This window comes from Mobula birostris, chromosome 1 (assembly GCF_030028105.1).
Source record: "Mobula birostris isolate sMobBir1 chromosome 1, sMobBir1.hap1, whole genome shotgun sequence".
NCBI classification, from domain to species: Eukaryota; Metazoa; Chordata; class Chondrichthyes; order Myliobatiformes; family Myliobatidae; genus Mobula; species Mobula birostris.
In genome coordinates, this window is record NC_092370.1 from 192,080,072 (window position 1) to 192,104,490 (window position 24,419).

Sequence of the window (24,419 nt, forward strand, 5' to 3'; positions counted from 1 at the left end):
TTCTCCTATCATTTTGGATCTCCCCCTCCCCCTCCAACTTTCAAATCCCTTACTCACTCTTCCTTCAGTTAGTCCTGACGAAGGGTCTCGGCCTGAAACGTCGACTGTACCTCTTCCTAGAGATGCTGCCTGGCCTGCTGCGTTCACCAGCAACTTTGATGTGTGTTGATAATCTCATCTGCCTAGACAAAATGCACACTTCTGCATTCCACACACACTCATGTATCTATCTAAGAACATCTTGGATGCCATTATTTTCCAATCCATAAAGGCATCCAAAGTCCATAAAAGTCCAATCAACGGCTACCCTTGTCTTCCATGGGCAAGCTAATTGTGAATCCAAATGACTGATTCACAGTGGATCCCACGCATTTTAATCTTCTGGATGAACCTCCCATGAGTGACTTCACCAAGTGTCTCACTAAAATCCATGTAAACAATATAACAGTTTGACCTTCAATCACCTTTGTCACCTCTTCAAAACTCAAGCAAGTTGGTAAGACAAATCAAGCGCTGTACAAAGCCATCCTGCCTGTTCTAATTAGGCATGGTTTGGCAATTGCTCAAATCCAATCTCTGAGAACCCTTTCCAGTAACTTCCCTACCATTGAGGAGAAACTCACTGGTCTATTGTTTTCAGGATTATTATCATTTCTCTTCTTGAAAAGTCAAAATGTATTTATTGGCAAAGTACGTATATGGCACTATATACTGTACTAAACTGAAAGTCTTCTTTTTGCAGCAATTCACAGCAGAACAATGAAATGCAAAAGAATCTATGAAAAACTCCACACAAAGACTAACAGTCAACAAATGTGTGATAGAAGACACACTGCAAATACAAAAAAACTAATAATAAAAATAATAATGAGCCATTTAATTAAAACTCAGAGCATGAGTTGTAGAGTCCTTGAAGTTGGGTCCTGTTAGATCAGATTGTATAACCGATATTTTCTTTGCGGCTTAACTTTTATGCATGCTTTTATTTTATATAATTTCCTATATACATGTAGTTGTTCAGTGTGTCCCTTAGAGCTTACATTTCTTAGAATGATTATAGAAGCTGGTGTCATGTTACTTGAATAGAGGTTATCTGTTTGGTTAACTCTTATCTACATATTTTAATGGAATGTCTCCTATCTATGGGGTCTAAGAAGGACAGAGAACATAGGCTCCCCATTTTAAATCTTTTTAGTTTCCTTTCCTCTTTGCTCTTAGACTTCCCTATTGCCAATTCTCTTTATTCTATTGGTACTTAATAAAATGATCATGAAGTGACAAGTAACACACATAAAATACTGCAGGAACTCAGCAGGCCAGGAGGCATCTAAGGAAAGAGTACAGTCGATGTCTTGGACCCTGGTCTCGGCCCGAAACATCAACTGTTTACAGATGCTGCCTGACCTGTTGAGTTCCTCCAGCATTTTGTGTGTGTTGCTTGGATTTCTAGCATCTGCAGATTTTCTCTTCTTCATAAAGTGACAAGTTTTATGACTTTCTTGACTTTCAGAAAACCTTAGATCAAAAACATCAGAATCTAGCAATAGTCAGAAAGGATGGTTGCAAAGATTTAAGGACTCAGAAGAGTCCTAGGCAAAGTGGAAATTTTCAATGCCTGAACTTAAGAGGACGTTAAAGCTTCCTCAATTCCAAATTGTCTGAGAGAATTGACTTATTGTGGTTTCAATACACTGCCTGGTAGAAGTGTAGGGGTGAGAAATAACTTAAATTTTTACAAGCAGTGGGATACAGAGAAAATCTTAAATACACAGAAGCCATTCGGGTACAGAGGAAAATCTTGATTACAAACTAATATCATTTCAAGAGCATGGTCAAGGTAATAAAAATTACATACAAACCAAATGTACATGAGACTGAATTAAGACAATGACCAAAGTCATTAAATATAGCTTTTGCCTGAATAAGACATCCCAGTTTGATAAAATTAATGAAACAATCTAGATGAAAAATAACAACAATCTTCGGTTTATTAAAAAGGCACGTGATAAGCTCTGAGGAAAAGGAAAAACCTGGAATGTGTGAGTTAAAAATAAAAATATGTAGTTAGTTTGATTGATGTATGAGAGAATGAAAAAGTTAATGGGATGAGTAAAGAACATAAGATTATAAGACATAGGAGCAGAATTGGACCATTTGGCCTATTGAGTTTGCTCTGCCATTCTATCATGGCGAATTTATTATCCTTCTCAATCCCATTCTTCTGTGTCTACCTGTAACCTTCGATGTCTTGACTAATCAAGAATGTATCAATGTATTAATCTCCACTTTAAATATATGCAAACATGGCCTCCACAGCTGTCTGAGGCAATGAATTCCACAGATTCGCTATCCTACGGCTAAAGAAAATCCTTTCTCTTCTAAATGGGCATACCTCCATCCTGAAACTGTGTCCTCTAATTGGAGGTTCACCCACTATAGGCGATATCCTCTCCACATCCACTCTATCTAGGCCTTTCAACATTATATAGGTTTCAATGAGATCTCTCCTCATTCTTCTAAACTCCAGTGAGTACAGACCCAGAGCCATCAAACGCTCTTCATGCGCAAACCCTTTCATTCCTGGAATAAAACCACTCAATTAACCAACAATCAGTGTATTTAGTACAACTTCATTTATTTGAAAAGGGTCACTGAAGTTCACTAAAAAGCTATGTGTCCTTTTCCTAATTAAACATTAATTTGTTTTGCATGAAAGTGTTTATAAAAAGTTTATTTTTTTGTTTGTAACCTTCTTAAATTATTTAAATATCTTCCAATTGATTCTAAAGTTTCTGATCTCTTGGAATTGTTAGAACACAATCTTGAGCAGAAGCAGTCCTTTAGACCCTCAACCCTGTCCCACCATTCAATATGATCATGGCTGATCTACACTATGCTACATCTCCTTTTCTGTGCCAGTTCCCATAGATGTTTCAAAATGTATGTCTCCTTCCACTTCAATTAATTTTAATAATCCAGGCTCTCTAAGCCTCTGTGGTAGAGCTCCAAAGAATTGCCATCCTTTGAGAAGAGATATTTTTATGTACTCTATTTTTAAATGATTGGTAACTTATCAAGCAACTATCTCCCATTGCTCACAACCATCACACTAGTGAAAACATCTCAAATCTGTTATTCCCCTTCAAAGTTCTTACTCCTCAGTCTTCTAAATTCCAGATACAAGCTGTTTAACCCTTCTTGACTGCACAATAATTTCATTCCAGAAATTACCCAGGTGACTCTCATTTGGACTACTGCTAAACTCTTCAGAAAGGTGGGGTTGGCAAAACTGAATGTGATCTCACCAGTACCATTCATTTACAATAAAGGACAACCTGTTTTTGTTGCATGAACTATTAGATGCAATGGTCTTACAATTTTTTGGGGATTCATGCAAAAGAATACCCAGAACCCTCTGCAGTTATCCGATTTGCATCTTGTTGCATTAAGACAGTCTGCCTTTTGATTCCTCTTACCAAAGTGCACAACCTCGCACTCTCCCTTAATAAACTCCATTTGTCAAGCTTTTATCTAATTACTCAACCTACCATTATCCCAATAGAATCATAAAATTTTCACTGCAACAAATGCTTCCACTAATTCTCATGTCATCAACCAAACTTAGATACCTTACATAGTCCCCCTTTTTTGGAGACGTTAATATAAATAACAAATAATTGAAGGACGCGGTAGTACTAAGTATGGGCTATGGACACCTTCAGGGTGTCTGCGATTACTCCTACTGAAAGCTGCTCTTTGGCTTCCAGAAAACTAGGGTCCACAGGGCTACATAAGATAAGTTAGGCTGTGGGAATTCCATGGGAAGTGGATGCTGAGTATGATTGGACCAAGAACAATCTTGCCCATTCTTTTCAAAAACCTAGCCGAACTGCTTCCACAACATGGGGAAGCGGGTGGAGGAGGTTGGGAGGTGATTAGTTTGACAATAAGGGATGTGGAGGATTGGAAAGTAGATTGTACTGCTAGGATCAGATGTTTTACTGAAAGACGGAAAAGGATCAGAAGACTAGCAGGCCATTTCTGCATCAATTTCTTCTGTTCGTGTGATATTAAGGCAGGAACAATGATTTTATAGTCCAGACCTTTCCTCTTTGGGAGCCAATGCATCTCAGGGAAATTTGGTGAATAGGAGTCAGTGTAAACGAAGACCTTGGCACCTAATTGCTTCAAGCTTACAAAGTTCTTGTGATGATAAAGGCACAATGAGGGGATCAGCAGATAACCTGAGACAAGGTTGGAGTGGAGCCATTACATTTGTTAGAATAAAGTAACCTGGTGATGGCACCATGAAGGATGTTTATACTGAGTATCAGCAGAGTACAACTGGATTTACGCAGGTAACGTTAAAATATTCAATGAATTGATTAAGTGAAGAATCTGCAAGCAAAAATGGTTAAAGCCAATGGCAAAATGTATGACTCAAATGCTGATGGAAATGAATAAACATTCCCTAATCCTACTGGAAAGTAAAGAAATTGAGGCAGGAGAACAAATTTCTCCTATTGTAGTCAAACAGTTGTGCGGAGAGTTTGAGCTCTTTAGTAAATGTATCCTTGTAGAGGAAATAAAAATGGATAAGATTCTGAATGTTAGGGATTATACAGAGATGAGGGGATTAGACTATGAGGAGAGATTGAGTTGCCTGGGACTGTACTTGCTTGAATTCAGAAGAATGAGACGAGGTCTTATAGAAACATATCGAATTATGAAAGGGATAGATAAGCTAGAGGCAGGAAAGTTGTTTCCACTGGTGGGTGAGACCAGAACTAGGGGACATAGCCTGAAGACTTGGGGGAGTAATTTAGGATGGAGAAAAGGAGGAACTTCTTTTCCCAGAGAATGGTGAATCTTTAGAATTCTCTGCCCAGTGAAGCAGCGGAGGCTACTTCAGTAAATATATTTAAGACAAGGTTGGACAGATTTTTGCATAGTAGGGGAATTAAGGGTTATGGGGAAAAGACCGGCAGGTGCAGATGGGTCCATGGCCAGATCAGCCATGACCTTATTGAATGGCAGAGCAGGGTCGATGGGCCAGATGGCCTACTCTTGCTCCTATTTCTTATGTGAACTCAATTCCATGCTTACTTGTTATTGAACTCAATACTTTCTTGGAATGAGAGATGACACTCAGTGATTGTGTCTTTGTTACATAGATGGCCTTTGAGGAGTTGCAATTACATTTATATGCCCACCTTAGAATGATTTTGGTGTGACATGACAACTTCACCTTTAGATCCTCACCTGCAGTGGGAGTAAGTTGTGGTGCAAAGTGTTTTTCATTGGTTAAATCTCAGGCTAGTCTCATCTATTCTGGGCACCATGATTTAGGCACTCCAAGGGCCTCAGAGAAGGTGCAGTCCAAAGTACAGTATCAGCGTTAGCAATTCAGACTGGAGTAACTGGAACCAGTCTCCTAAAAAAGAATAGGTTAACAATACATTTGCTGGAAGCTTCTCGAGGTACTGATAAAGAAGGTAAAGTATTTTTGCATGAATGCTGGTAACACCCTTGGAAGTGAACACCCAGTGGAATGCTGGTAACACCCTTGGTAACACCCTTGGCAGGTGAGAATAGAACCAGGGGATATAGCCTCAAGATTAGGGGGAGTAGATTTAGGTTTGAGATGAGGAGGAACTGCTTTTCCCAAAGAGTATTGAGTCTGTGGAATTCTCTGCCCTCTGAAGCAGTGGAGGCTACCTCAGTGAATATATTTAAGACAAGGCTTTTGCATAGTAGGGGAATTAATGGTTATGGGAAAAAGGTAGATAGAACCAGAGCAGCCAAGATCTTATTGAATGCCAGATGGCCTTCTCCTTCTCCTATTTCTTATGTTCTTACTGACGTGATTGTTCCCATGGTGTCCTCCCTGACAAAAAGCTGTGAGGAAATGTGGGGTACTTGAATGGTGGACTCTGGTGAATGCAGTAACAGCAAACAGTAGGATACAGGAACACAGGAAACCTACAGCACAAGATAGACCCTTCGGCCCACAAAGCTGTGACGAACATGTCCCTACCTTAGAACTACCTAGGCTTTACCCATAGCCCTCTATTTTTCTAAGCTCCATGTACCTATCCAGGAGTCTCTTAAAAGACCTTATCGTATCCGCCTCCACCCACCATCAGCGGCAGCCCATTCCATGCACTTACCACTCTCTACGTAAAAAAAAACTTACGCCTGATATCTCCTCTGTACCTACTTCCAAGCACCTTAAAACTGTGCCCTCTCGTCTACGTATTTCAGCCCTGGGAAAAAGCCTCTGACTATCCACACAATCAATGCCTCTCATCATCTTGTGCACACCTATCAGGTCACCTCTTATCCTCTGTCACTCCAAGCGGAAAAGGCTGAGTTCACTCAACTTATTTTCATAAAGCATGCTCCCCAATCCAGGCAATATCCTTGTAAATCTCCTCTGCACCCTTTTGATGGTTTCCACATCCTTCCTGTAGTGAGGCAAACAGAACTGAGCACAATACTTCACGTGGGGCCTGACCAGGGGCCTCTATAGCTGCAACATTACCTCTCAGCTCTTAAAGTCAATCCCATGGTTGATGAAGGCAAATGCATCATATGCCTTCTTAACCACAGAGTCAACCTGCGCAGCAGCTTTGAGTGTCCTATGGACTTGGACTCCAAGATCCCTCTGATCCTCCATGCTGCCAAGTGTCTTGCCATTAATACTATATTCTGCCATCATATTTGACCTACCAAAATGAACCACCTCACACTTATCTGGGTTGAATTCCATCTGCCACTTCTCAGCCCAGTTTTGCATCCTATCGATGTCCTGCTATGACCTCTGACGGCCTTCCACATTATCCACAATACCCCCAATATTTGTGTCATCAGCGTATTTTCTAACCCATCCCTATACTTCCTCATCCAAGTCATTTACAAAAATCACGAAGAGTAGGCCTGCCAGAACAGATCCCTGAGGCACACCTCTAGTCACTGACCTCCATGCAGAATATGACCTGTCTACAACCACTCTTTGCCTTCTGTAGGCAAGCCATTTCTGGATCCAAAAGACAATTTCCCCTTGCATCCCATGCCTCCTTACTTTCTCAATAAGCCTTGCATGGGGTACCTTATGAAATGCCGTGCTGAAATCCACATACACTACATCTACTACTCTTCCTTCATCAATGTGTTTAGTCACATCCTCAAAAAGTTCAATCAGGCTCGTAAGGCACGACCTGCCTTTGACAAAGCTATGCTGACTATTTCTGATCATATTATGCCTCTCCGAATGTTCATAAATCCTGTCTCTCATGACCTTCTCCATCAACCTATCAACCACTGAAGTAAGACTCACTGGTCTATAATTTCCTGGGCTACCTCTATTCCCTTCCTTGAACAAAGGATCAACATCTGCAACCCTCCAATCCTCCGGAACCTCTCCCATCCCCACTGATGATGCAGCACATCTCAGTCTTCCTTTCACCACACATGTGGAAGTCTCAGATCTGCTGAGATGTGATTGGCTGATAACACATTTAACATCAAATTAACTTGTCAAGACAACTCTGGGCAGTAAGTGAACCTGTTTATATAGTCTGCATTTTGCTTCAGATACTTAAAGAAGGATGGGGAGCCTTAATACCACTGTTAGATTTTAAAACTTTATTATTATTGCATATTAAGGTTGAAGAAAAAGCAATTTGTCAATCTCTCATCAATAAAGATAGCTGCATAACCAGCTCTTAAACAGATGTGATAAAGAAACTATTCCTGTAACATTTTACAAAGTGAATCTGCTGCGGACGATTCTCTTAATCAGCTGCATTAAGAGACCTCCTTCACTACACTGTAGTCAATGGTATGGACGCAAATAAAACTATTCAGTTACCTAGTTAATAAGGTGAAGAAATTAGATTTTTAGAAGGATAATTGCCTGAAATGTTAACTGTTTATCTTCTCGTAGAAGTTGAATATTTCTAGCATTTCCAGTTTTTATTTAAAAAATTAAATATGAGTTAGTCACTGAAGAAATTTAGCAGAAGCATTCATTAGATGTCCCAGCTAACATTCATTTGCACACTGTTTCTACTAGACAAGCCTGTGATGGTGTACATGCAGCTATTTAATAAATTGCAAACAAAAGTTGACTTGAGACCATTCAAAACATTCTGAATGAACAAAGTAGTAACAGACAGTGGAAATTTAGAAAAGCTGAAGCTACATTTTATTGAAAGGTAGCACAAGTAAGTGCTGCCATGGTGATATTAAAATGTTCCAAGAGGGCATCCATATGTCTCACAGCCTTTGCTCTTCAGGTTGCTCATTAAGAGTGTTATTAGATGTAATCTCATTTTAATAATGTATTATCCAATTTAATTGTTTGTTACAGGCAAAATTGGAAAGAATAGTTCAGAAATATTTCCAGATTTAGTGGATTTTATCCACAATTGAGTTTATTTAATGACTTGTGAGCAATTCACCTCCAACACAAACCTCATCCAGACTATTTTCTTAAGAATTAACGGAAATTCATTCTTGGTGGTAGCTCTGAAATTTGGCATCTGTGACACGAATGAAATTGAATTTTTTTAGGCAGACTACACTGTGAAGCTCGTTATGTTTTGTAAATCCAAAGCATAAAACTAATTGAAATAAAAACGTAAGGCTGGGAATATCGTGTCTAGTTTCATTTTTAATTTTAGCAAGGCATGCACATATGACGTGGTGTCATAATGACATATGCCATTCATAAACCTTTACATATAACCCCTAACTAATTATTTAAGCAAACAGAGAATGCTTAATCAAACAATATATTTACAATATTATTGAAATATTTCTGAAATATTAAATATATGATAGACCTGCCCTTTTATTGCAGATTTCATACGTGACTTTTTTTTAAAATAATCTGAACTATTTACTTTTAGTGTTTCTTCCAGTATTCTCTCTTGCAGAATATAGTAATGACTGTGCTAATAAAATAAAATATGGCCTGGAGAAAATTATAGCTCCCAATTATATGCCTACCATCTTGATAGGAAGCTGAGCAGTTAAAATACCATCAATTGATTAAACTTTATTCCTTCTGAAAGTTCTCAGATTGTAATTTTAATCTAGCTGCTGATTAAAGTTGGAAATCACTTGTCTGAAAACCAGCAATTTCTTCTCTGAAATCCAGCTGCCTGGATTGGAAATATAACACCTTAGTTTTAGCAGATGTCAGTGCTCGTAGCTGGGTGCTAATCTAGGATCAAACACTAAGCACAAGAATGAAATAACATGGATGTTTGAAATCCAAAAAAAAACTGGAGAGCGCTGGCAAATGCACAGTGGGTTAGGCAGCATCTATGGTGAGAGGATGCAGAGCTAAAGCTTTCAGTCAATGGCTTTTTACCCCTTTTACTAGAACTTGAGGATCTCCTATATCTATTCTGCAAACCTTAACACCAAACTCCCGGTCATTTTTACAGAAAAATCCCTCAAAATTCTTATGAATTCATAGGTGAGTCCAAACTCTTTGGTCAACTATGCTTTCATCTGTCAAAGCACCAAGGGCGAGGAATCCCTTCCCCTGTCTCTCTGCCTTGGTACCCTCCTATAAATCCTGTTTTAAATTTACACTTTAAAATAGCTTTTTATTTAGTTTTGGATTCACAAATGGTCTCAACTTTTTATAATGACATTAAAGTCATTATCTGAATGGAAATCATTTTGTAGTACAATTGTTGAGCACATCTACAAGGAGTTCATTAAAGATCTCCACCATCCAGGCCATGCTCCCTTCTCACTGTTGTCATTGGTCAGGAGGTACAGAAGCCTTAGGACTCACAGTACAGTTTCAGGAGCAGTTCCTACCCTTCAACCATCAGGCTCCTAAACCAGCACAGTTAACTTCATTCACATCAACACTGAACTGATCACTGAACACAACACATGTATTCGTGCTCTCAGTATTATTTATTCATTTATTATTATAATTATTAATTATTTGCACAGTTTGTCTGATTTTGCACATTGGTTGTTAGTCATTCTTCATTGGTTCTATTGTATTTCTTTGTTCTACTGTGAGTGCCTGCAAGAAAATGAATCTCAGGGTAGCATACAGTGACAAATATGTACTTTGATAATAAATTTACTTTAAACTTTGAATATTTGAATATTTGTATACAAAAATATAATTGTCATTTCTGATATTTCACGTTATACAATAGAATTATACAGCATATGTATAACTTCTGGCAGGCCATAATTGTATGTAAAGTGCTTTATTTCTGTTTTGGAAAAGCTAACACATTTGAGGATCTAGTGTAGGCAATTTTACTTGACGGCCTTTTGATAAGAATTTCAGCAAATTGACTGAAAGTTGTTACTAACATCAATGTAATGGGAAAAGCATCTGTTCAGTTATCACCAACTGCCAGCAGAAATTGCAAATGCTGCATCATTGACATTCTATGAATTCTGCTGTGAACTTGACCTGAAATAAACTGTATACTTTAGAAAAAGGATTGTAACCCTGAGACTGTTTGGAGTAGCATAACTGTCATGACAGGTGAATCTGTCATTGTGCAGTTAGAGATTAAGTACCTCATGACTGCAAGGTTTTTACAGATCTTTTGAAGACCATTCAGTGGGCTTTTTCATAAGCAAAGAAATTGAAGATTATTGCTGAAGGTTTCAAGATGAGTGTGAACCAAAGTGGTAATATTGCTGATAATGGAGTGTCACTCTATTCTGTTTATTACTTCTCTTCCAGCTGATGTTGTATTTCTTACATGCCAACATCACAGTGAAGGGCAGCTATAGCTCTTTCAACTTGGCTTGATGTAGGATCATTGAATGTGGTTGAGCAGGCAGAGGCCATTCAGACCTTTTAGGACATGGAAACCCCTTTGGTAAAACTACTCAATCAATTCCACTCTTCATTCCTCATCATCTTTTGCAAATATCTTCTAATATTACAATTTAGCTTGCTCACACTGCCTTTTCCAACACGCATGGCATTTACATGGTGTACCAAAGATGCTTCTTCAAATCACCCCTGGCTCTTTTACTAATCACCTTAATTCAGCATTTAACTCTTTTTGTTACCAATTCTTTCAATGCTGGAACCAGTCCCAACTCAAAGCAAGCCAAGGATCGGATGAAGGTGAAAAAAAGAATGGCACTTTCCAAGCTTCTTTTCAGGTGTTTTTTACAGCCACAGTGGAATCACTGTTCTACTGCTGGAAGTGTCCAAGTATTTTGGGTTTTAGAAGCTCCCATAATGATGGAGTTATCTGCTACATAGCTTATAAAGCAGTGCAGATCCTTCGGACCATGATGCTGTCCTGAGCCTTCAACATACTTCAAGATCAATCTAATTCTTCCCTCCAACATAACCCTTCATTTCTCTTTCTTTCACATGCCTATCTAAGAGTCTCTTAAATTTCCTTAATGTATCTGCCTCTACCACTACCTCAGGCTGATATTCCCTCTATATTTTCCTCCAATTACCTTAAAATGATTGCCTCATGTAATAGCCACTGTCACCCTTGGGAAAAACAGATGGCTGGTCTTTCATCCTACTCCGTTCCAAAGAGAAAAACCCCAGCTCAATCAATCATTCCTCATAAGATGTGCTCTCTAATTAAGATAACATCTTGGCAAATCTTCTCTGCACCCTCTTTAAAGGTTCCACATCCTTCCTATAATGAGGCAACCAGAACTGAACACTATAGTCCACGTGTGATCCAACTGGAGTTTCATGGAGCTGAAATATTACCTTGTGGTTCTTGAAGTTAATCCTCTGACTAATGAAAGCAGACATACCATGTACCTTCATAACTGCCCTATTAACTATGGGTGATCTCTGGACATGCACCTCATGATCCCTCTGTTCCTCTGCACTGCTAAAAATCCTCTCGAACTTTTCAAAGTGTGTCACTTCACACTTTTTCTGATTGAACTCCATCTTCTCAGCCCAGCTCTGCAACCTATCAATATACTATAGTAACCTACAACAACTTTCTACATAATCCACAACATTACCAACCTTCATGTCATCTTCAAACTTATCCTTCCACTTCCTCGCATAAGTTATTTATAAATATCCCTGCAAAATATCTTTAGTCATGGACCTCCTGGCAGAATAAACTCCAAATAGTACCACCCTCTGCCTTCTGTGGGCAAGCCAAATCTGTATCCAGATAGCCAAGTTTCCTTGGATCATTTTTGGCTTTCTGAATGAACCTACCATGGGGAACCTTGTCAGGCACCTTACTGAGATCCATATACACCACATCCACTACTATACCTGACTGAGTTTGCTTTGTTACTTCCTTCAGGAAGTCAATCAAGCTCGTGAAGTATGCCCTGCAGCTCACAAGGCTATACTGACTATTTCTAATCAGACTGTGCTTCTCCAAATGCTCGTAAATCCTGTTTCAAAGAATCCTCTCCGGTAGTTTGTCAATCACTGACATAAGATTTACTGCTCTATAATTCCAGGTTTATCCTTATTACTTTTCCTGAACAAAGGAATCACATTTGCCACCCTCCAATCTTCTGGTTCTACTTCTCTGGCCCAAAATGATATAAAAATCATTGCCAAAGGCACTGAAATCTCTTCAGTCATTTCTTGTAATAATGAAGTATATCCTGCCTGGCCCAGGAAATTTACCTATCCTAATGATTTTCAAAAGTTCCTGCATATCTTCTTCTTTAACCTTGACATGTTCTAGCACACTTGCCCGTTCTACACTGACCTCACGTTTATCAAGGTCCACCTCATTAGTGAATACTGAAGCAAAGCATTTATTAAGGACTGCCCTACCTCCTCTGACTCCAGACATAGGTTTCCTCTACTATTCCTGATCAGTCTTACTCTCTAGTCATCCTTCTACTCTTCACGTACATGTAGAATGCTTTTTGGTTTTCCTTAATCCTGCTCACCATGGCTTTATGGTTCCTTCCAGCTCTCCTAAATCCATTCTTAAATTTCTTCTTGGCTATCTTATAACTTTCAAGATCCCTGTATGATCCTTGCTCCTTTCTTTCTCTTGACTAAATATTCCACTTCTCTTGTTAACTATGGTACCTTCACCCTGCCATTCTTTCTCTGCCTCAATGGGACAACCTATCCAGAATGTCATGCAAGTGCTGCTCAAACAACCTCTCTGTTGTACATTTTCTGAGGACATATGTTCACAATTTACAATTTCAAGTTCCTGCCTCATAGTATTATAATTCACCCACACCGGAGTAAATATTTTCCCATACAGTCTTTTATCTCTGTCAAAGATTATGCTAAAGGTGAGGGTGTTTTAGTCACTGTCTCAGAAATGAGCTTGAGAGACGGATATTGACCAGAACAAGGTTCAATTACCCAAGCTCGCCTTCAAAATTGTACCACTGGTATTTATTCATCTCCCTAAGTTAAGTAGATGAGGACACAGATTAACTGCTCATCTACAGTCAGAGGTTAATTTACTAAGTACACCTGTACACCGCATTAGTACAAATATCTAATCAGCCAATCATGTGGCAGCAACTCATGGATAAAAACATGCAGATATGGTCAAGAGGTTTGACAGAATGGGAAGAAATGTGTTCTAAATGTCTTTGGCCATGGGAAAAATGTTGGTTCCAGACAGTGTGGTCCGAGTATTTCAGAAACTGCTGGTCTCCTGGAGTTTTCATGCACAACAGTCTCAGGAGTTTACAATGGAGCAGGAAACAAACAAACAAGAAAAAAGAACATCCTGTGAGCAGCGCTTCTGTGGACAAAAATGCCCGGTTAATGAAAAAGGTCAGTGGAGAATGGCCGTACTGCTTCCAGTTGACAGGAAGATGACGGTAACTTAAAAAACTATGCATTATAACAACAGAGGGCAGAAGAACATCTCTGAGCATATAACTTGAAGTGAATGGCCTACAGCAGCAGAAGACCATAAACATACTCTCAGCGGCCACTTTATTAGGTACAGCAGTTATCTAATGAAGTGACCATTGTGTGTATAGTACAGTATTAAGGTCACAATCAAATTAGCTTTCATCTTATAAACTAGAAGAACAGGTTAAAGGGCTGACTGACCTTTTATTTTGCTCCTAATTTGTATGTGGGTATGTAGCACTGGAGAATTAAGCTATAGAATTGTGCTTAAATCTCTGCAGGCGAAATTGCAATACAAATATTTGTACTCAGAAGCAAGAGAATTACTAGATCAGACTTCCAAGGGTGTTACCAGCATTCATGCAAAAATACTTTACCTTCTTTATCAGTACCTCGAGAAACTTCCAGCAAATGTATTCTTAACCTATTCTTTTTTAGGAGACTGTTTCCAGTTACTCCAGTCTGAATTGTTAACGCTGATACTGTACTTTGGACTGCACCTTCTCTGAGGCCCTTGGAGTGCCTAAATCATGGTGCCCAGAATAGATGAGACTAGCCTGAGATTTAACCAATGAAAAACACTTTGCACCACAACTTACTCCCACTGCAGGTGAGGATCTAAAGGTGAAGTTGTCATGTCACACCAAAATCATTCTAAGGTGGGCATATAAATGTAATTGCAACTCCTCAAAGGCCATCTATGTAACAAAGACACAATCACTGAGTGTCATCTCTCATTCCAAGAAAGTATTGAGTTCAATAACAAGTAAGCATGGAATTGAGTTCACATAAGAAATAGGAGCAGGAGTAGGCCATCTGGCCCATCGACCCTGCTCTGCCATTCAATAAGGTCATGGCTGATCTGGCCATGGACCCATCTGCACCTGCCGGCCTTTTCCCCATAACCCTTAATTCCCCTACTATGCAAAAATCTATCCAACCTTGTCTTAAATATATTTACTGAAGCAGCCTCCGCTACTTCACTGGGCAGAGAATTCTACAGATTCACCATTCTCTGGGAAAAGAAGTTCCTCCTTTTCTCCATCCTAAATTACTCCCCCAAATCTTCAGGCTATGTCCCCTAGTTCTGGTCTCACCCACCAGTGGAAACAACTTTCCTGCCTCTAGCTTATCTAACCCTTTCATAATTTATATGTTTCTATAAGATCTCCTCTCATTCTCCTGAATTCCAGCGAGTACAGTCCCAGGTGACTCAATCCCTTCTCATGGTCTAACCCCCTCATCTCTGGAATCAACCTGGCGAACCTCCTCTGTACCATATGAGATGACTTTCCATCACTTGCTATCATGCAGACATTCCAGAGAGTGGAGAGTTCACTACATAGTAATTTCTGTTGGGATTTCCTATTGACTTCTTTTTGTTCTCAAAGATGGGAAATTACGATTGGAGACTACAGATGGAGCTCAGGGGAAATCTACCAGAAAAAGTAAGAAAAATTTAGCTGCTCTGGAGTTGCTGTCTAATTTTCCCTGATCTAATATTTACATGTCTGCCTTTTGTGGGTAATTTAATAAAATGGCAGTCACTGAATGACCAAAGTGGACCTGCTTATTGTAGCTAAATATAATTTTCATCATGCAGGTGCCAAATGTTGACCTTCTTCAGCAGGTGTTACAGTCACTTCTGTTTGAGATTCAATGGCATTACCATTTCAAATATCCTTTCATCTTGGGGATTCGTTAGTGACTAGAAAATTAATCACAGTAGTACAGAAGTATTATGGCTAAAGAAGCAGGTCAGGGTCTAGATATTGCTTCAGAAAGTAATTCCACTCTTAATTTCACAAAGCATTTGCCTCTTTCCTGGCACAAATAATACAGAGCAACCTACAAACATGGATCAGTGAGCATAGGAACAGGTCCCTCAGTTCATAATGACCATGATGCCAATTTAACTAATCTCATCTGCAAATATATAGTCTGTATCCCTTTGTTCTCCACCTGGTTGTGCGTCTAAATGCCTGTTTAATATTGCTAACACATCTGCTTCTATTACCCCCTTAGCAACACATTCCAGGTCCCTACCACTCTGTTTCTAAAAAAAATAAACTTGCATTGTACATCACCCTCAAAACTTCCCCTTTCTCACTTTATGCCAGTGCTCGTTGGTACTTGGAACTGTTGGAAAAAGACTCTGTCTACCCCATCTCTGCATTTTCTTTGTGTTTATCAGGTCACATGGCAGGCTTTGCTCCAGACCAAAAAACCCAAGCTTGTCTACCATCTCTCTATAACCAATACTGTCTAATCCAAGTAACATTCTGGTGAACCTCCTCTCCAACCTCTCCAAAACCTCCATGCCCTTTCTATAATGTGGCAGCTAGAACTGAACATAAAACTTCAAGTGTGGTCTAACCAAATTTTTAAACAGCTGTACATAACTTGCACCCTAATGCTCCGTGTCCTGACTGAAGGCAAGTATGCGTACATTTCCTCAATGACTATCATCCAGTAGCATTTACATCCACAGGGCTGAAGTGTTTTGAAAGGGTGGTGATGAAATATATCAGCTCCTGCCTGAGAAACAACTTGGATCCACTCCAGTTGCCTACTGGAGCAACAAGTCCACAGCAGACATCTCACTGGCTCTTCGCTCAACCCTGGAACATCAGGACAGCAAAGATGCATGCATCAGGTGCTCTTTATCGATTATAGCTCAGCATTCAATACATCCCCTCTAATCAATAAGCTTCAAGGCCTTGACCTTAATATCTTTGGAGCCTTGATTTCCTCACTTGCAGACTCCAGTCAGTGCCTTCCCCACCACTGAGCACATCTGCATGAAACCTTGTTGTAGTAAAGTGGCATCCATCATCAGGGACCCCAATCACCCAGCACATGTTCTTCTCGCCACTGCCGTCTGGAAAAAGGTAGAGCAGCCTCAGGGCTCACACCACCAGTTCAGGAACAGTTACTACTCCTCAATCATTAGGCTCTTGAACCAAAATGGAAAACTTCACTCAGCTTCACTTGCCCCATAATTGAAATGTTCCCAGAACCTATGGACTCATGTTCAACGACACTTTATGTTCTTGATATTTACTGCTTATGTATTTATTATTATTTCTTTTTTTTCTTTTGTATTTGCACATTTTTTGTCTTTTATACTGGTTGAATGACCAAGTTGGTGGGGTTTTCATTGATTCAATTATGATTATTATTACGTTAATGATTTTTTGAGTATGTCTTCAAGAAAATGAATCCCAGGGTTGTATATGGTGACATCTATGTACTTTGATAATACATTTACACTGAATCATCTTTGATATTTTTTAACCTTCCTTATCCAGTTGTGCTTCCACTTTCTGGGAACTATGGGCTTGAACACCAAGATCCCTCTGTACGTTAGTGCTCTCAAGGGTCTTCCTTTTACATTTGCTTTCCTCTTGCATTTGACCTCCCAAAGTGCACCATCTCACACTTGTCTGAATTAATCTCCATCTGGCATTTCTCTGCCCAAATTTCCAAATGATCAATATCCTACTGAGTCCTTTAATGAAAATGTTTTCATCTCCTTTAACAATCATTAGCTTTATAGTTGTCCAGCTGATAGGACTACACTCATGAGCTTCTATTGTTAACTCGCAGTCAGAAATGATCAAGCAAGTATGTTTTTCCGGTCTTTCATCTTCTGATTTCTCACCCAAGTGTTGCTTCCACATGTAAGTTCGGCATAAGCTCATTATGACTACGAGCAAAATTATCAATGGTTCTAAATGATCAGATTGCTTGTCCAATATCAAATACTGGATATATAGCATTTCTGTGCTGTGTTGTTCCTGTACCAAGCTCCCTTAACACACATCAGCGTTGCTGGTGAACGCAGCAGGCCAGGCAGCATCTCTAGGAAGAAGGGTCTCAGCCCGAAACGTCGACTGTACCTCTTCCTAGAGATGCTGCCTGGCCTGCTGCGTTCACCAGCAACTTTGATGTGTGTTGCTTGAATTTCCAGCATCTGCAGAATTCCTCATGTCCAAGCTCCATTAGCTTGTCTTGTACATATTTACCCTGGTCTGACTGAGCCATAGTCCTTATAAACTTGTTATTACATTTAATGTGTTAGATTTTGGGCCTCATACTCAGATGATCAGTGAGACTGCCCTGTTCTTCGTTATTAACCCAACAGTGCTCCCGTCTTAGCGATGACTGAAACTCTCAGAGTTAACTACTAGACGTGATTAGTCTGATGTAGGGTGGCACGATAGCGTCATGGTTGGAGCAACGTGTTCCAGTCTCAGGTGAGTGAAATTGATTGGAGTTCAATTCCCACTGCAGTCTGGAAGGATTTTCCCGTGACCTTATGTGTTTCCTCTTTCTTCCCACATTCCAAAGATGTATGGTTATGGTTAGAGAGTTATGGGCATGCTATGTTGGTGTCACCTGGTTCAAATATGGCCAAGTGCAGAGTGAGAGACACTGAAGTGGTTTGATAGTTCACAGACTTTAATGTGAACAGTGTTAAAGGGAAAAGAGTGCAATAAATGCTTGGCCAAACAGGGCTGTTAACTAAAACTCTCAAATGGAAAATGAAGTCGACACTGTGACTGAAAGGAATAGCTAAATATAAAATGAATACCGTTAGTTACTCAGGCAAGGCCGAATGTAAGCAGGAAGTGAAGTGTTGTTGTGTGTTCTGGTCTCGACCAAACACTATGAAGGAATGAATGGAGTTAAATGCTATCGTAATGAAATGATAATTAGCTGACACGTGCAGATTCACAAGCACAATTGTCGTATGTGCTACGCTGCCAAATCCGTAGTTGTGACAGTTGGCACCAGAAACATAACGGCACTTGCAGCCTGGCCTGCATTATTCTAGGCCAGAAATGTCAACTGTTTACACTTGTCCATAGATGCTGCCTGGCCTGCATTTTGAGTGCATTACATTCCTCACTGATTTGATTTGATGCAAGTAATGCATTTCACGTCTATTTTAATGTACATGCAACAAATAAAGCTTGTTAGAATCAGATCTTTCTAGACTCCATGTCCTACCATCATGTTTCAGAAGTCATTCAAATTCCTCCTGTGTCTGATCTACATCATATGAAATTCTATTTGACACCTATCAAGATCCAATCTCTGGAATTTCTTCCACCGATCCTTTCCATCTCTTTTACAATCTTCATTGAAGTTGTTTTTTAAAGCGTACCTCTTTTATTGAGCATTCACTCATTTTGTGGATTTTGCTTGATCTGGCAACCTGCCTGTGCTTTTTTTTCCATGCCTTTCTCTTGGCTACACTTGCCTTGTGAGTGGTCAGTAGAATTGCTCAGTCCAGAGGTCTGGATCCTTCAGCCATTCTGCAAAGTAGACCCAGCGTGAGTGTCAATAGGCTCAACGTCTAACTCTGATATCTTCCCAATGGCTTGCCATCTTAGACCACTTCAGTTGCTGTGAAATGTCTGTTGGAGTGACCCAAAATCAATTCAATTAATTCATAATAAAAATATATACAAGAATAAACTGTGTTCATTGTTTTCATTCATGGACAATGTAATCAGCAGTGTAATATTTTTAAAATAATAACTCCTTGTGGCTTCACGAACTGAAACACGAATGCAATAGTTAAGGGATTACCTCACCCAATCCCTCCCTGACCAGGAGCAGAACACCAGACTATTGTCCTTCCTCACAAGCCCTTGCTTTGGCTGTATCAGGCTTCAGTACTTCCCCCAGCATGTAAGACCTTAAGACCATGAGATATAAGAGCAGAAGTTGGCCAGTTGGCCCATCAAGTCTGCTCCGCCATTCAATCATGGGCTGATCCAATTCTTCCAGTTATCCCCACTCCCCTGCTTTCACCCCATTACCCTTTGATACCCTGGCTAATCAAGAACCTATCTATCTCTGCCTTAAATACATCCAGTGACTTGGCCTCCACAGCCACTCGTGGCAAAAAATTTCTCAGATCTACCACCCTCTGACTAAAGTAATTTCCCTGCATCTCAGTTCTAAACGGACATCCTTCAATCCTGAAGTCGTGCCCTCTTGTCCTAGAATCCCCTACTATGGGAAATATTGTAACTTTGCCATATCTAATCTGTTCAGGTCTTTTAGCATTTGGAATGTTTCTATGAAATCCTCCCCTATTCTCCTGAACTCCAGGGAATACAGCCCAAGAGCTGCCAGACGTTCCTCATACGGTAACCCTTTCATTCTTGGAATCATTCTTGTGAATCTTCTCTGAACCCTCTCCAATGTCAGTATATCCTTTCTAAAATTAGGAGCCCAAAACTGCACACAATACTCCAAGGGTGGTCTCACGAGTGCCTTATAGAGCCTCAACATCACATCCCTGCTCTTCTATTCTAAACCTCTAGAAATGAATGCCAATATTGCATTCACCTTCTTCACAACCAACTCAACCTGGAGGTTAAGCTTGAGGGTATCTTGCACAAGGACTCCCAAGTCCCTTTGCATTTTGAACTCTCCCCATCTAAATAATAGTCTGCCCGTTTATTTCATCCACCAAGGTGCATGACCATACACTTTCCAACATTGTATGTACTCCTGCAACATTTTTAACCAAAATAAACTTTATTCAAAATAAAAAAAAATATTTTCCCCTGCTGTCTGTAAGAATTTTTGTATGTTCTCCCCATGATAGCATGGGTTTCCTCCGGGTGCTCCAGTGTCCTTCCACATTCCAGTATGTTAATTGTTCACACCGGTGTAATTGGTCTCATTGGGCCAAAAGGGTCAGTTACCATTCTGTATCTCTAAATAAATAACTAAATAAATAAACTCTGCAATGCCTTTTCATTCTTAAATTCATTGACACTGTATTAGGTAATGTTCAATTACATTTCTCAAGATTAAAGATTAGCTTTATTTCTCAAATATATATATATAAAATACAGTGAAGTGTGCTGTTTGCATCAAATCAAATCAGTGAGAATTGTGCTGGGAAGCCTGCAAGTGTTGCTACACCTCGGCACCAACACACTGAAGCAGGTCACAACTCATTAACTGTAATCGGTACATCTTTAGAACGTGGGAGGAAACTAGAGGAAGCTTACGTGGTCATGAGGAGACCGTAGAAACTCCCTGTGACAATGGCGGGTTTCCACTCATATGGCCCCCTGGTGTGGCACAATACTGCAAGAATTGAGGGGCTTCCTCAACCAACCTGGCTCCTCCTTTTCCAGCAGCAGAAGAACCCTTAACCATGGTCCTCCTCCGCTGAGCTCTTGTGATGGATGCACCAAGCTTCAGTGTATTGCTCAGCATGTACTCCTGCAGACTGGACTGTGCCAGTTGGCAGCAGTCCTCTGTGAACATCCTGATGTGTTGACACACAAACAAGTTTTGGGCAGAACAGAGGACGTCTTTTATCGAGTTGATGATTCTTCAGTGACATTTGATGTCTGTCTCTGTGATGTCACTGGGAACAGGCCCTAGATTAGAGAGTCCACTGTCATGCAGCAGTTTGGGATGAACGATGACAAAGGCCCTTGCATCTTTCTCTACACCTTCTTCGCAAACCCACAGTCTATAAAGAGGAGAGCAACTGTTTTGTCCCTACTACAGCGATCTCAGAGACAGTATGCGGTGGGAACGATTTCCAGAGAATGCATGAAGGATCTGACTGGGAGCACCTAACTCACTGCCAGCCAAACAAGATCTTGGTGCCTTTCGGTGAGATCTGGCGATCCGCTTACCTGCACTTTTTAACTCAAAGCAGGTGACTCTATTGAAATTAATGAAGTGGTTCTTCTTTTGAGAGTCATGGCAGAAAGCTGGGACTTGGGATGCAGGGTGCATCCTACTCCTTAACTCTGCTCAGAGAGCAAACTTGTGTGAACTAGAATCTGATCTCTAGCTCTTACCTGACTTTGCATTTCAGTGCAACGCGCGGAAGTCAGAGTGGGACTGGTGTGAAGGGTTCTCCATGCAACCTCCAGCCAGAGGTAAATGCAACCAAGTATCTTCATGAGTGTCTTGGCATCAAATTTGATTGATAATGCTCTGATGAAGCACTTTGAGCTGTTTTAGTACATTAAAGGTAGTGTTGAAATGCGAATTATTACCTCATTATTATTGAGTCAGACCCCTACTACTCTTTGAGTAACTTTACCATGCAGGCTGCAATGATGCAAGAAGCTCTCTCAACAACAATTAGTGATTGTCAGTAAACTCTAGCCTAGCCAGTAGTATCTCTACTTCAGGAGTGAAGAAATAAAGGAAAATACTCATGAACGCTATTCTAATTCTTTAAATGAGAGCATTAACCATAAAACCATAAGATACAGGAGCAGAATTAGACGATTTGGCCCATTGAGTCTGCTCTGCCATTTCATCGTGGCTGATCCATTTTTTCTCTCAGCCTCAGTCTCCTGTCTTCCCCCCCCCATATCCCTTCATGCCCTGACAAATTTAAGAATCCATTAACCTCTGGTTAAATATACATAAAGACCTGGCCTCCATAGGAGCCTGTGGCAACAAATTTCACAGATTCACCTCTCTCTGGCTAAAGAAATTCCTCCTCATCTCCATTCTAAAAGGACGACACTCTATTTTGTGTCCTCTGGTCTTAGACTCTCCCACAATAGGAAACATCCTCTCTACATCCACTCCATCAAGGCCTTTCACTGTTCAATAGTTTGCAGTTTGGTCACTCTTCATTGTTCTAAATTCTGGTGAATATAGGCCCAGAGGCATCAAACGCTCTTCAACATGAAAAGCTGTTTAATCCTGGAACCATTTTCATGAATCTCCTTTCAACCCTCTCCAGTTCAGAATGTCCTTTCTAAAATAAGGGGCCAAAAGTTGCTCACACTACTCCAAGTGAGGCCTCACTGGTGCTTTGTAAAGTCTCAACATTACATCCTTACTTTTATATTCTAGTTCTCTTGAAATGAATGCCAATATTGTATTTGTTTTCCTCACCACAGACTCAACCAGCAAATTAAACCTTAGAGAACCCTGCACAAGGACTCCCAAATCCTTTGTGCCTCAGATCTTTGTATTTTCTCTCCATTTAGAAAATAGTCAACCATTTACTTTCTTCTGCCAATGTGCATGACCATACACTTCCCAACATTTCAGAAGATTCAGGAATACTTAACAATAATTTACTCTTTTTTTGCCTTCAATATACTCCAGGGCAATTTTAAATTCAAAGCTCAAATATAATACAACTGGAAATGCCCTTCAGGAGTGATATAAGTATTCAATATATAAACTGGATAATTGTGCAAGGCAGCAAAGAAGTACAAGTCAGATCTAGCCATCATGTTGATGAGAGTTAAGCTCCTTAACTTTTCCACTGCAGCCTTATTTCATGTTGTCACAGGATGATAGCTTAAAAAAAAGATGAATTCTTGATTTTGAAAAAATCAGGTTTTTTTGTACATAGAGTTTTAGGTTATGCACTTAATAAAAACCACACCATTATTTTAATGATTGCTGCAAGGTGCAATTATGATGAACTTTCACTCATAATCAGATCTTTTGGGGTCATGATAATGAACATAAGTTTAGTAAAGGTGCCCTCAAACGGGAAGTCTAAAGGGAGGAGTAGGGAAACGTTATGGCAGAATCTCAAAGGCCTCCCATCCTGTTGGATCGTTGACATTAAAAACATACTTTCTAAATTTTTAATTTCCAAGCGAACGTACTCAAGGGATCAGATATAGAGCAGTTTTGGCTCTTCAGCAAAGAGAATATTTGGATTATAACAAAGCGGGGGATGAATAGGCTCCTCTCTCAAATAGCATGGAGTGTGTGGTGAAATAATGCATTTTGTATTACATTCATAGAAGTATATAATTCCCTTTGAAATATAGGAATATCAATTGGATGTCTTCTGGCAAAGGTACTGTATGTGAAAATGAGAGAGTTAATACCCTCTAATACCAGCTTGATCAGGTATTGGCAGAGCAAAGGTGAAATGCATAGGGCAGTATTTTGTTCTCCATTGTTACCTATGAACTCTTTTTCTACCCCACATGAATGCATTTACAATATCCACACATTCCATACATGTATTAAAGGTGTTAATACAGCATTACTTATTATACTGTTTATATATTACTAATGTTACGCCATAGAAATGTAACACCCTGGTTAAGATTTTTACTGCTATGCTATAGGCATTTCATTTTAGCAGGTTTGTAAGAGCAGCCTGTTTTACTTTTAGCATGTTTGGGTTTGGCTGAGAACCCTCGGCAGTTTTTCTTGTTGCACTGGTTCTCATTTGTAATGTTTAATATCTACAAAACTCTGATTAAAACTGACATTCAATCCTTCACAAACCAAAAAATTGTTGTATGTAACAGAATACAGCAAGAACATCAAACCCCAAAATCCCTCCCCTTGCACAACAAAACGGAAAAGGAACGGACAAAAGGCACAGAAAATAAAAACTATAAGTCTGAAAAAATCCACAGTCCATAACACAATGGTCCTATCCATAAACCCAGAACCACGGTAAGACCCACCAACGTCACCTAAAGAGAGGGACACCACACGAACACAGAGAGGCCCACCCACCTGCCACAGTGAGCCGCACCGTATATCATTGTGATGATTG